The 14,096-nt window shown below is 41.7% G+C and overlaps 1 long non-coding RNA gene across 1 annotated transcript in view; it reads left to right on the forward strand.

Annotated features, from left to right (window-relative positions):
- Window positions 1-2,273: 2,273 nt before the first annotated feature.
- Window positions 2,274-14,096, forward strand: part of LOC140696393 (uncharacterized) — a 167,048-nt gene continuing 155,225 nt past the window's right edge. Inside the window, exons 1-3 of the long non-coding RNA XR_012072661.1 lie at window positions 2,274-2,387; window positions 3,246-3,573; window positions 11,508-11,574. This is a non-coding gene — a long non-coding RNA (uncharacterized lncRNA). The remainder of the gene's footprint in view (window positions 2,388-3,245; window positions 3,574-11,507; window positions 11,575-14,096) is intronic.

The raw sequence follows: 14,096 nt of genomic DNA on the forward strand, positions 1-14,096 counted from the left end.
CTGGACACAAATCTGGGTTTACCTAAATTATCTGATCATCACATCACAATATGTAAATGATTTCCTCACTTTGGTCTAAAGTCAGGGAGACAGTACTATAGAGAACTGGCACTCTTGCCCGCAGTTCAGAGCAGGGTGATGCCTCTCTCCATAGTCACCTGAGAGGACTTTAGTGGGGGCTCCGACTGAGTTTGAGGGGATTAGAGATAACTTCATGTGGCCCAAATTTCTCCTCAGCCTCAGGGCACACTCCTTCCCCTTTTCTGCTTTTGGTTTACTCTCTCACCTGGACAACTTTTTTTTTTTTTTAACTCCGCAAGAACCTAGAGACGAATGGGAGCTGGAGGGAGGCTCAGTGTCTCTGCTTTGGCCTCGTGTGTTCCAACATCGCCCCTGAGACCTTCTCACTTTGGATCTCATGCCCGCCAGGCTGTCGCAGCAGTGCTTTGTCTGGTCACCGGGTCTCAACTCCTCCTTCCTTGGGAGCCTTGTGACAACAGTTGCAGGCAAAGACAGACTCATCCCATTGTACAGACGAAAACTGAGGCTCCAGGGCAGAAATGACTTCCTTGAGTTAGGTACCCCTCCTTTCTCTGTTGCTATAGAGCAAATCACAGGGTATATACTGTAAGCCTTGATTGAACAGCTGCCAGTCTCTGGCAGACAGCAAGCCGCTATGGAGAACAGGTCATCTGCACCTTGCTTTCAGTCCCCTGCCCCATCGATGGCCTGGGTCAGGATTTCAGGGCTTCTCCTGGTTCCCTGAGTTGTCTCTGTTCTGCATCCTAAGTTACACAGAGAGCTGATTAGACTTGGAGGGGCGCGACGGGCGAGAGGATAACCCCTGCCGGCAGGGATCGCGGGGTAGGCGCCAGCCTGCACTTTGTTCAGAGCGGGGACAGGCTTATTCTCACTCGCCTGCCGCAGTCGGGGCCACAAGCGCTGCTGCTAGACTGCCCCCTGTCCCCACGCTGCACTCTGTCGTCAAGGGTCCCAGGGACACAGATTTCTGGGCTACTGGTCCAAGAGGCATTCTTCCGAGTTTTTGTCCCCAGAGTAGTGGCTCTAGGACTCTGCACTTTTGAACTTTTTGGGGTTTGTTCTAGAACTCACGGACTTTGGGAGAGGGTAGGGGTTTGGATTATGGGAGTCTCATGTCCATCTTTCCAGGACCAGACTGGCTGTGCTCTATTCCTTCTTCATTGGCTGTTGCATCTTCTCCACCGTAACTCTTGCCCAGTCCTTTGGTGTTACCAGTGTTCTCAACCTGGTTTTCCCCGCTGAGTCCTAACTCGGCTTTAACAGACCGTTGGTGTGGTGTGGCCAGCTCCTCTCAGCACCTCTCAGCCCCTCTGGCCCATAAGCAGATGGATCTCTGACTCTGGGGTCAGCGTTCTCGGCTCCCACATTTTTTTTTCTTGCATAGACTGGAGAAGAAGACATAATAGAAATAAATCCAGTGAAAATAAAAACCCAACAAAAAAACTCGAGAAAACTCTTCAAGGGCAACTGCACCTCGGGCCCAGCGTCCGTGCGTAGAGTAGATGGCCTTCGGGTCCTCTGCCTGCTGCTACCCACAGCCCCCAGCGGCATCCTCACATCTTTTGCCTTCAGCTGAGAGACTGTCCGGATTTCTGCATCTTTGAAGGCCCCTCTCCCCATCTACCCCCCAACCCCCGCTAAGAGCTTGAGGGTCTCAGGCAGCTAGCCTCGCCTACCGTGCCAGGTGCTGGGAGTTCCTGTCCTCCAGAAACTTACAGTCTTGTGGAAAAAGCAGATATATTCCGATAACTAATAGTGATGGCCAGCATTTATTTCTTGAGCGTTCCCTGAGCGCCAGGAGTTCTGCCAAGCCCTTTACCTTCATTATCTCACTGACCCCTGGGAGCCATCCTTCATGGCGGGCACACAATTACCCACATTGTGGAACCCAAGGCTTAGGGAGGACGATGTTTTTTTCCGCTTAAGGATAGGCATTGACGTCCAGACTCGAACGCAGGTGGAGGCAAGGCCACTGCGGCTCCGGGCAGGTTTCTGGCCTGGGGATCAGGGGAGAAGGCCGGCACACCCACCTCTCCTCGCCGGGGGCTACGAGGCAGCAGGACCGCCTAGGGGGCGCGCAGACTGTCCGAATTCGCGCGCGCCCTCTGGCCTCAGGAGCAGACTGGAAGGAGCCGTTTCCCGGGAGACCGGCTTGCGCGGGCGCTGACCGGGAGGGGCCTCCGCAGACCGGGAAGATCCGGAAATAGACCTGCGGGTCACGGGGGGAGGGTGGGGGAGTAGGAGGCGGGCGCCCCCGTGCTGCTCTGCACGCGAACCCCAGGTCCGCGAGGGTGTTTTGCCCCCAGCTGAGTCTCTGCCGAGGATCACCTCTGCTCTCTTCTGGGGTGAGCAAACCCGAAAGGCTTGGCGACAGTGGGCGGACACTCGGTGTTCACAGCCTCACCTTTTGCCGCAAGGGTCATGGCGCTGGGGGGCCAGTTCAGCATGCTTCTAGAACTTTCAGACCCAATTTCACCGACTTCCTTCTAGGTCTTCCTGACCCAAATCAGGCCCATTTCGTACTATTGTCTATTCAGTGGTTAAAGCAAAGAGAGCAAAAGCGGGGGTTCCTGACGGGAGAGGGTGCCCAGCCTGGGGCGAGGAGTCCCTCCCTCCACCGGCCAGGTGCTGAGGCGGGTCCTCAGTGTCCAGTAGGCGCCCCCAGGCCCGGATACTCAGAGGCTGGCAAGTGTCAGTGGGCGAGAGGAACGCGTTCTCTCAGCGGCTAAAAGCTTGGGATCTGGAGGTACAGGTCCTTCAGCCGCAAACACTGATGGCGTAAGTCCCCCCACCCCCAGCTCGGAGCACTGGAATCTCTGCACTTCCAGCGGCACCCAAGTGGCGTGGCCGGAGGTGTGCAAACAGTTCTCAGCAAGGTTTGTTCTTGGACGTGAAAGAAAACAGCCTACGACGCCCCCCCACCCCTCCACCGGGGTGGGGCAGGGGAGCCTAGGTGCGCGCACTCCCGGGTGTCTGCGGGGCCAGGCCGGGAAAGTTGCTTTCATTCTGGAACCTTCTGACCAGTATTGGTTGACTGCTGCCTGTCAGGTTGAAGGGGCAACTCCTCCCATAAGAGGGGCAGAGGTGAACTCTTGTGTGGACGCCCAAATTCGATGTTCGCCCCCGGAGGCTCAGGGCGCTGGGCTGTCAGTTACAGCATGCTTCTGGAACTTTCGGAGCCAATTTCGCCTTCTGTCTTCCAGGTCTTAGGCTCTAATCAGGAGCATTTCACTTGATTGTTCAGCCGTTAAAGTGCACCTCCGCCCTGCACCCCCGAAATGGAGAGAAGAACTGAAGGAAAGGTTTGAAACTCAGAGTACCGTTTTGGGTACAGGGATCCCTTCCTCTTCATGCCACCCGTGTCTCATCACGTACTAAAGTTGTGTCACCTCCAGTGGATGCAAAGAGGACGTGTTGACTCATGGGTTGGGGAGCCAGACTTTGCTGGGCTGAACCACTGCTGTTAAGATGTGGTCTTGGGAATAAGACTTCATTTTTCTGTGCTGCTTTGTTTGCATCTGTAGATTGCAGGTAATAATACCTTCCCAGAGCAAGGGGCAAAATCAGTGAAAGGGATTTAGAAGTACAAACTACTAGGTATAAAATACATAAGTATGAGGATGTAACGTGCAGCACAGGGAAAAGCCAATATTTTATAAATAACCTTATATAGAATATAAGCTATAAAAATATCAAGTCACTATATTGTATACCTGAAACTAACAGTATTTTAAATCAACTATACTTAAATAAAGGACAAAAATACTCAAGCAAACAAAAAACCCCTCTACTTTCCTCCTGAGATTATTGCATGGGAATATATCATCACGTGTTTTCTTGTCTGCTGCCCCAATTCCTCTGGAATTTTAGGAAAATAAATACCTGCTGTTTAAAGCCATCCAGTGTGTCGTACTTGGTTACAGCAGCCCTAGCAAATTAATATATTGCCAAGTTGTTTGTCAGAGTGGCTGTACCATTTCATATTCTCGGCAGCAAGCTATGAATCCAGTTTCTCCATATTCTCACCAGCATTTGCTATTGCCACGATTTTTTATTTTAGCCATTCTGTTGGGTGTATGGTGGTATCTCACTGTGGTTTTAATTCTCATTTCCTTCATAGCAAATGACGTTGGGCATCTTTTCACATGCTTATTTGCCATATGTGTATCTTCTGTGGTGAAATGTCTCTTCATGTCTTTTGCCCATAAGATATGCCCAATTGAATTGTTTGCATTTTTACTATTGAGTTTTGAGAGTTGTTTATGTATTCCAGTCTTTGTTGGATATCTTGTTTGCAAATATTTTCTCCCACCTTGTGGCTTGTCTTGTTATCCTCTTAACAGACTCTGTTGCAGAGTTTTTCTTGTTTTCTCTTTCTTTTCTGAAGAATACTTTCTTGTCTGGAGAATGGATTGTAGAAGGGAGAAGAATGGATGTGGAGAGACCAATTAAGTGTTTTTTTTCTTACAGTGTAGATGCTATGTGATGGTGGCTTTAAGCAGAGAGAGAGAAAACGTTGAGAAGCGAGTAAATTCTGGAAATATTTAGAAAGTAGAATTAATATAATTTGGTGAGGGCAAAGAAGAGGAAGGCATCAAAGCTGACTTCTAGATCTTTGGCATGAAGAACTGGATGGATGGTGTTGCTGTCTATCAAGGTAGAGAATATTGGAGGAGAGCCAAATTGGGGAGAACACTGAGATTAGTCTTTTTACTGAAAGCTTTATGGACTGTAGTCATGTTCATTTTTAAAAGTTGAAAAGTATTTGACGTATAACATTGTACAAATTTAAGGTGTACAGCATACTGACTTGATACATTATAAATCGTAATATGATTGTCATTGTAAGAATAGTTAGCACCTCTATCACATCACATAATTATCAACTCTGAGTTTAGTATTTTTTTTTAAAGGGCGGTATGGGGGAACTGAACCCAGGACCTCATGCATGCTAAGCACACACTCTATCACTGAGCTATACCCACCCTCCAGCCTCCAGCTGTGAGTTTAGTATTAAATGTACTAAATTTAAGGTATCTCTATCATTTAGCTATTGCTGTGTCATAATCTACCCCAAAACTCAGTCATTTCAAACAATAAGCATTTATTATTATTCATAAATCTATGGGTCAGCTAATTGGGGCCAGGCTCAGCTGGTCTTATCTAAGCTTTCTCATGTGTCTGTGGTTGGCTCAGTGGTTGATCGGGAGCTGGCTTGTTTGGAATGGCCTCACTCACATGCCTGGCAGTTGGTTGGCTGGCAGCTGGGGCAACTAGAGTGACTAGGCCAGGTGTCTTTCATCATCCAGCAGACTGACCTGTGTTGTTCACATGGCAGTGGTTGGGGTCTGGGAAAGAAAAAAATGCATCATGCCTCTGGAAATCTAAGCTTAGACTTTGCACACTGTCATTTCTACTGCATTCTGTTGGCCAAAGCAAGTCAGAAGGCCAGCCCAGAGTCAAAAGGGGAAGTAGACTTAGGATGACCAACTCATCTTGATTTGCCTATGGCTTCCCTGGTTTCAGCATTTTAAGTCCTGTGTCCCAGGAAACCCCTCAGTCCTGGGCAAATTGGGATGGCTGATCACTCTAAGTAGACTCCACCTCTTTATGGGAAGAGCTACAAAGTCACATTGCAAAAGACAAAGTTATAGAGAGTTATGAAGAATTGGGACATTTTCTGCAGTCACTCTGCTACAGTGCCTATGAAGCTTCCAAGCAGAGGTATCAAGCATCATTTGGCTCTTTTAAGAGAGATCTGTTCTGGAGATAAATTTGGGGGTATGTGTGGGTGATTATCTGATATTTATTGAGCAATTGAATGACAGACACTAATGCAAAAAAACCACTTAGTTTTAATCTTCACAAATTACTAGGAAAATGTATATTATGTTTATCTCCATTTTACAAGTGGAATTAGGAGTTCAAAATATTGTTTCTTGAGATAAAAGGAAAGCAAGATAGAAGGAAATTGATGGTGAGGGATGTAGATAGCAAATCTACCAAAAGCTGATATATAGTCCCCAAATACAGAAATTTGAGGCTAATTAGCATAGGGGAATATCTTGATAGACCTTCATTAGGTTCTGATGGACCTGGTAAATTATTAATGTTTAGAATAATGAGCCTTGAGTAATTAAGAAAAAGTTAAAATATATTTAGCATGCATTTCTACTTTAATTTCATTGTGGTCAGAGAACATACTCTGTAGGATTCCTATCTTTTGAAATATAATGAGACTTGTTTTAAGGCCCATATATGGTCTGTTTCAGCGACTGTAATATGTATCCTTGAAAAGAACATGTGTTCTATAGTTGTTGGGTATAATGTTCTAAAATGTCAATTAAGTCTAGGTGGTTGATAGTATTGTTGAGAGTTTCTATGTTTTTACTGTTTTTGTTGTTATTTCCTTCTATCAGTTGCAGAGAGAGGAGTATTAAAATCGTCAGTGATTGTGTTTAACTCTATGAACTTTTTCTTTACGTATCTTGAATTTTGTTATTAGGTACATACATATTTATCACATGTCTTCCTGATTGATTGGATCTTTTATTATCATGAAATGTCCTACTGTCTCTGGTAATAGTCCATCTTGAAGATTACTTTATATAACAATAATATAGCCAATTCAAATTTTTTTAATGCTTGCTGTTTGCAGGGTTTTTAAAAAAACATCTTTTTCTTTTAACCTATCTATCTTTATATTTAAAGTGACATATTAGTGAGAGTCCAACCAGGGGACAGAAATTACACAGTAATTTGAACCAAAGAAGTTTAATATAAAGAATTATTAAGTAAAAGAGGGGATTGGAATAATGAGGGATTGGTTAGTAAAAAGCAAAAACAAAAAAAAATTCTCAGGAATAGAGGAATAGCAGATATAAGTAGCAGCCACTATTTCTAAGACTGGGATAGGGTGCTCAAGGAAGAGTCTCTTGTTCCCCTCCCTCTTGCCAAAGCTAAGTCAAGTCTCCACCTTTTGGAGAAGGTGGGGCCATGGCTTGCAATGTGGCAGAGAAGTCCCTATGGTGCCACATCAGCGGATCCTGCTGAAAATCCACCCTCTGGAACTTGCCAGAAACTTGCCCCCTGGGTACTGAGGAAAGTTGTACACACAGAGGTGGTTTTTGCTGTGAAACTCCACAGAGAGTTTCAGAGAAGATGCTGGCTGCTGCTGACCACTGTGCACTGTAGGAGCTGGGTACTAGAGAAGCTAATAATGCTGTAGGTGTCTAGTGGTCTAGTGAGAGAGCACTCTAAAACCAGCGAAGAAAATCTTTTCTTCTTGCAGTGTTTCTCCAATGCTTACCACTGACGAAGCTTAATATTGTGCCAGGTGGCAAAGGGAAAATTATTTAAATGCCTAGCTCCATTTTTATAGAGTGTGCAATGAAAGATGAATTTGGAACTGAGAGGCAATTGATAATTGGCACAAGTTTGTCTCCTGAAAGCATATAATTGGGTTTTCCTTTTCTATTGAGTCTGATAATCTCTGCCTTTTAATTGTTTGGTCCATTTATAGTTACTATAAATCATTGGTAAATTTGGATTTAAGTCTACCATGTTACTATTTGTTTTCTTTTGGTTCTATTTTGGTTAGTGTTGTTGTTTCTTTGTACCTTCTTCACTGTTTTAAGTCAATTAGGTATTTTTTAGAATTCTATTTTCTACATTGGCTTTTCAGTTATTCTTTGCATTTTTGTTTCAAATGGTTGCTCTACAGATTGCAATAAAAAGCCTTAAATTTGTAGAATCTACTTGGAGTTATGGCCCCATTTAACATAAACTATAAAAACTTCACAACCAGTTCTGTTTATATCCTTTATACGAGAGTTTGACAGCCTGTGACTTTGGGACCAAATCTTGCCCTGTATCTCCTTTTGTTTTATTGCAGCACAACTATACTTATTCATTTATGTATTATCTATGGATGCTTTTATGTTATCATAGTAGAGTTGGGTAGTTGTAACAAAGACCATATGGCTTATAGAGTCTAAAATGCTTCACATCTGGCCCCTTAGAAAAAGTTTGTTGACTCATGCTTTATGCTGAAGTTGTCATATGTGTTAATATAAGTATGCTATAAATACCACAATATTGTAATTTTTCTTTAAATGGTCAAATGTATTTAAATACGTTCAGAGAAAAAAAGAATAGACTTTATTTTTCACTATCTGGCATCATTTCTTTTCAGCCTGAATTTCTTCCTTTTGCATTTCTTGTGGTGTACTTCTGTTGATGATAAATTCTTTTAGTTGTTACTTATCTGAAAACACCTTTATTTTGCTTTCATTCTTGAAGAATATTTTCCACTGGAGATAGAATTTTGAGTTGAAAGTTTTTGTTCTTTAGATACTTTAAAGATGTTGCATCACTATCTTCTGGTCTCCATTGTTTCAGATGAGAAGTTGGCTATAAAAGGTATCATTGTAGTAATGAGTAATTTTTCTTGGGCTGCTTTAAGGATTCTTCTCTTCATCTTTGATTTTCAGCAGTTTAACTGTGAAATACATAGGTGTGTTTTTTATTTCTTCTGCTTGGGTTTTGCTGAGCTTCTTGCGTCTGTAAATTTGTATCTTTCACCAAATTAGGAGACTTGTTGCCCCTTTTTTCTTGACATTTTTGGGGGCTCCTTCTCTCTTCTTGATCATTCTGGGGTTCCAGATATATGTATGTTAGATTGCTTGATATTGTCCTATAGGTCTCTGAAACTCTTTTCAATTTTCTGCGTTTGTGTTTTTGAAACTGAATAATTTATAGTTTACTGACTTTCTTCTGCCACCTCAATCTGTCTAGTAAGTGCAGTTTTTATTTCATATATATTTTTTCAATTCTAGGGTTTTCATTTGTTTCTTTTCTATAGTTTTTGTTTCTTTGTTTAGAGAAACTATGTTCATTTATTATGAGCGTATTTTCTTTTATGTATTTGAACATAGTTATAATAGTTCCTTTAAATTCTTTGTATGCTAATTCCAACATCTGGGCATTTTAGTGTTGCTCTTTATTGATTACAACTCAATATTGGGTTGTGAAATGAAATTAGAAAGTTGTGACTATCATTAAATGATTAAAAAAGAGAATGAAAATGTGCATGTACAATGTGCATGGTGAGCACATTACTTTGTGAAAAATTATTTATGTATGTGGGTATAAACACATGTTCTTAGTTGCTATCTAAAATGTATTCCTTTTCATGGTTATGGCAAAAAAATATTTGAAAGCCACCTGTTAGAAGACAGATATGGAATGAGATCTGTTTCAGAAGAGAGACCTTAAGTTCTTAGAACCAGAACTTCCTTGAGAGAAACAAATATATACAAATCTGGTGAGCTTTTTAATTTCAAAGGAGGAAAAAGACAACATAGAAGCTCTCGATTGCTATTTGCCAAATCTTGGCTCTCTGTATTAGAATTTCCAGGACTTTTGTTAAAAAATTAAAATGGTGCTTGCTAGACCTGGCTCAGAGGTTCCCAGGGAAGAGCAGGAGAAACCTGCTTTTTTTTTTTTAAACTGAAGTTGTAATGAGTCCATTTCTGGTGTACAGCATAATGTCCCAGTCATGCATATACATACATTTACTCATTTTCATATTCCTTTTCAATAAAGGTTATTATAAGATATTGAATATAGTTCCCTGTGCTATACAGAAGAAATTTGTTTTTAATCTATTTTTATATACAGTGGCTAACATTTGCAAGTCTCAAACTCCAAAATTTAGCCCTTCCCACTCCTTTTCCCCTGGTAACCATAAGGTTGTTTACTATGTCTGTGAGTCTGTTTCTGTTTTGTAGATGAGTTCATTAGTGTCCTCTTTTTTCTTTTAGATTCCACATATGAGTGATATCATACAGTATTTTTCTTTCTCTTTCTGGCTTACTTCACTTAGAATGATGATCTCTAGGTCCATCCATGTTGCTGCAAATGGCGTTATTTTACTCTTTTCATGGCTGAGTATTATTCCATTGTATAAATATACCACAACTTCTTTATCCAGTCATCTGTTGATGGACATTTAGGTCGCTTCCATGTCTTGGCTATTATATATAGTGCTACTATGAACATTGGGGTGCATGTATCTTTTTGAATTAGAGTTCCCTCAGGTTATATGCCCAGGAGTGGGACTGCTAAAATGCACATCAAAACTACAGTGAGGTATCATCTCACGTCAGTCAGAATGGCCATCATTAAAAAGTCCACAAATGACAAATGCTGGAGAGGGTGTGGAGAAAAGAGAACCCTCCTACACTGCTGGTAGGAATGTAGTTTGGTGCAGCCACTATGGAAAATAGTATGGAGAGTCCTTAAAAAACTAAAAATAGACTTACCATATGAGACTCAGAGAGGTTAAATAACTTGTCAAAGGTCAAACAGCCAAATCGCAACAAAACGCGGACTTGCTCCCAGGCAGTCTGGTTTCCTGTTGACCATGGTTTGTGCTTGTGCATGGCACAGTGTTGTCCCTGGCATTTGTGCATTTCCCCAAACCCTGGCTAGGAGGGCATGGAGAGTTCCTTCAAAGGGAGAAGGGAAGTCAGGAGCGGGGCTTTGAAGGTAGGAGTATGGGCTCCACATTGGGTACCAGCCCACGTTTGGGTATCACCCAGACTTGGTTCAAGGCTGGCTCGGCTTTTATTGATTCCCTGGCTCTGGTTAAACTCCTTCATCTGTCTAATCCTGTGTTCTCTTCAGTAACACGGCCATAGTAACAGTATCAGTCTCATGGGGCTTTGTAGGGGTTACATACATTAGTAAGCATACGTGTCTTAGCGAGCATGGTGTTGGGGCCAGGGAAGCACCCAGGAGGTGGGAGTTGGGAAAGTGCTCACTGACTTCCTGGAATGATCTTGGGCAACTTCGTTTCCTCTCTGAGCCCCACCAATCTCAGTTATGAAACAGAATTACTGAAACCAGCCCCATGTTTGTTGTGAGGATTAAACCAACACTGCATTTTGTATTTTTATCTATTTATAACCCTTACTCTCTCTCCAAAAGTATTTAAAGCAGCTGGCAACAACCCACGATTATTTTAAACTGGAAAATGAAGAAATGGGGGCAAAATGAAAGGAATGGCAAGAAAGAAAGAGGAAATAAGACCATTTTTTTTAAAGGGCCTGGCTGCTCTGACATATTATTTGGCATTTAATAAATATTTGATGTTGTCTTCTGGTTATAACCAGTGTTTCTGGTTACCGCCTGGCTTAGCACTGGAAGTGATGGGAACTTCAGAGGGCGTCCAGCTGCACTTTTCCTGGAACAGGGAAAGCAGAGATGAGCTGCAAGGGTCAGATTACGTGTCTCACTTTGGAGAAGCTCGGACTTTATTTGCATTACATGTTAGGCTTTGAGTAAGATTTCACTTGAAGAAAGGTTTTCACTGCTAGAGAGACAGAGGGACAGAGACAGACAAAGAACAGGTTTTTGTTTTGTAAAGAAAAGCACTGACAACTAATTTTTTCACTTCACAGAGATGGGGAGGCTCAGAGGAGGAGAAATCTGCTTTAACAAGTTCCCTCAAGTTATCCTTAGGCAAAGGTAAGTCTGAGAACAGAGGCCTACACTAGAGATTAGTGTCTGAGGAAGAAGTAATAATGGCTACCATTCACTGAGCTTTGACTTGGATAGCTGAAGCCAGAGAGGCTAAGTAGTCCATCTGAACCCTAATTCTGTACCAGTGAGTGGAGCAGGGTCTAAGATACCAAGTTTGCAGAGAGGCAGGGAATTCTACTGCACTAAGCAGTAGTTTGGTGGGACTTCACTTGACTTGCTGTGTGATCTCTGATTCCACAGTTTTCTGGGCTTTGATTTTTCTTCTCTGTAAAACGAGGGTCTAATGATTGACACTTCCCTGTAATGTTTTTGAGGGGTGTGGGTTGCATTACATGGTGGACAAGTGCCACAGGTCTCTGCATTCTATATTTTTATCACATTCTTCCCTTTTCCCAAAGGGGGAAAGTAATGAAGGGAGTGTCAGAGAGACCTTGGGCCCTTTTACAGCCAAGCTCGGAGAGAGAGGACCTCAAGGGCAAGGAGGAGTGGAGGCCAGCTCTGAGAATGCAGTTCAACCTCTTGCGGTTGGCAGGCAAGGACAGGAGAATTCTGGCTTGGGAAGGGCTTCTGGGATGAGCTGCAGACGGCCTTTCTAAGATTTCCCTATGCCAGTGGTTTTTATGACATCAGAGCAGTCTGCTTTTGACTTGGTTAAAGAGTATTTCCATAGCCTAAGGACTCCATTTCTTCACTGGGATATTTTGAGGATTTGTATCTTAAAGTACGTCAGTCATTTCAAGTTAAATGTTGTAGAAAGAGGGCAGAGAATCATTTGATTATCTAATTTTCATGTTTACATAGCATTTGTTTTAAAGTAGTGAGAATCTAAATTCCAAATGTGGTTTCAAAATCAGCCTCCACTTAAACTGGTAAGTGCATTTTAATGAAGCTTAATTTAAAAGCATACACTTGCATATTGAAATTTGCTTGAGCCAACCTGTAGAATATGATCTCTAGGGCACTGGTTTCCTAGTGTTCTGAGACTGTGGCAATTCTTTCAAATGATTTTTCATGGCTTAGGAATATTAGCTCAATTTGTGTAAGTCTTAGTAAAATGGAGAAGGTTCAAATTAAATTATTGTATTAGTTATAATACAGTAGTTTCCCAAGTCATTCTTAGAATGTTCTTGGGATTTTTTAAGAACCCAAATGCCATATTTTGGAATAGTGTGTTAAACATACTTATTCTACAGCTCATCTATATTTCAGTCAACAGGCATAAGAACTTAAAATAGCATATGAGAATTTTCCAAGTCAGAAATAGATGGCTTCCATTTTCTATTGATACCTTCATCCAAAAATCAAGTTGTATTAATACACTTACTACAAGTCTAATAATTTCAGAGGGACCTCTATAGTTATATAAAAGAAGGCTGATTTGTCTATTTTAAGCCTTTGTTAATTGTGAAAGATAACATGCAGAGAAAGTTACATAAAACACAGAGCAAAGTATGGTGAGTAATTATAAAATAAATATAATTAGGGAAAAAACCACAATCCCATCACCTAGATCAAAAATAGAACATTGCCATTATGCCCAGAACCCCTTCCCATGTGTCCCATTCAGATTATCTCTTTCTCAGCCTTCCCCTTCTATCCAGGTAACCATTATCCTGATTTGCATGGTAACTACTTCCTTGTTTTTTAAACTTTTGCCTATTTTTGAACCCCATATACAGATGGACTAATACTAAGAAACACTGACTTGGCTACCTGGCCTGCCCGCACCTTTGCAAACCTGGCTGGGTAGCACAGTTTCCACAGCTAACCATCATTATGAGGCTTTGTTTTCCTAATGTCAGTCTGAGAAAGGTCTTGGTCTTTTTGGCTTTAAGTGACCCACCCCATTTCTTGTCTCCCCAGTTTCATTTCTCAGAATCTAGACTCTGTGCTGGATTAAGTTCCTCATTTGGCAGTACTTTTTTCACTCAGTACTCAGTCTTTACCAAGAGAATAAATTATTATTTTTTCTTTAACACTACAGGATGTATTCTTTTGAATAAGTCTTTTTTTGCTCAGTTTTGTAAGATTCATCCATGTTGTAGGTGTAACTGTTATTTGCTCATGTTCACTGCTGTATAATATTCTAATATGTAAACATATATATTTAATAATTTACCCATTCTGTTATTGACAGACGTTGGATTGACTTAATTGCTATTAAGTATATTCTTGTGCTTGTCTCCTGGTACAAATGTATGGGCATTTCTGTTGGATATGTACCAAGGAATGGAATATAGGGATCAGAGGATATGTGTACCTTACATTTTAGTAAATAATTCCAAACTATTTTTTAAAGATGTTGTGGTATGCATTTGTGCAGGATATATTTTTTAAAATGTAGTCAATATAGAAAAGTAAAAAGTAAAATAAGACATTTTCCAGTATGTATCTGTTAAATTTCATCATTAAAAACTCTGTTCTAAAAAAAAAAACTGTTCTAACAGATAAGTGTAGGTCAGCTCAGGCTCAAGGTCCACCTTTATGATTGTTCCTGTTCTGGGTGC

Source organism: Vicugna pacos, chromosome 5, assembly GCF_048564905.1.
Source record: "Vicugna pacos chromosome 5, VicPac4, whole genome shotgun sequence".
In the NCBI taxonomy this organism is placed as follows: Eukaryota; Metazoa; Chordata; class Mammalia; order Artiodactyla; family Camelidae; genus Vicugna; species Vicugna pacos.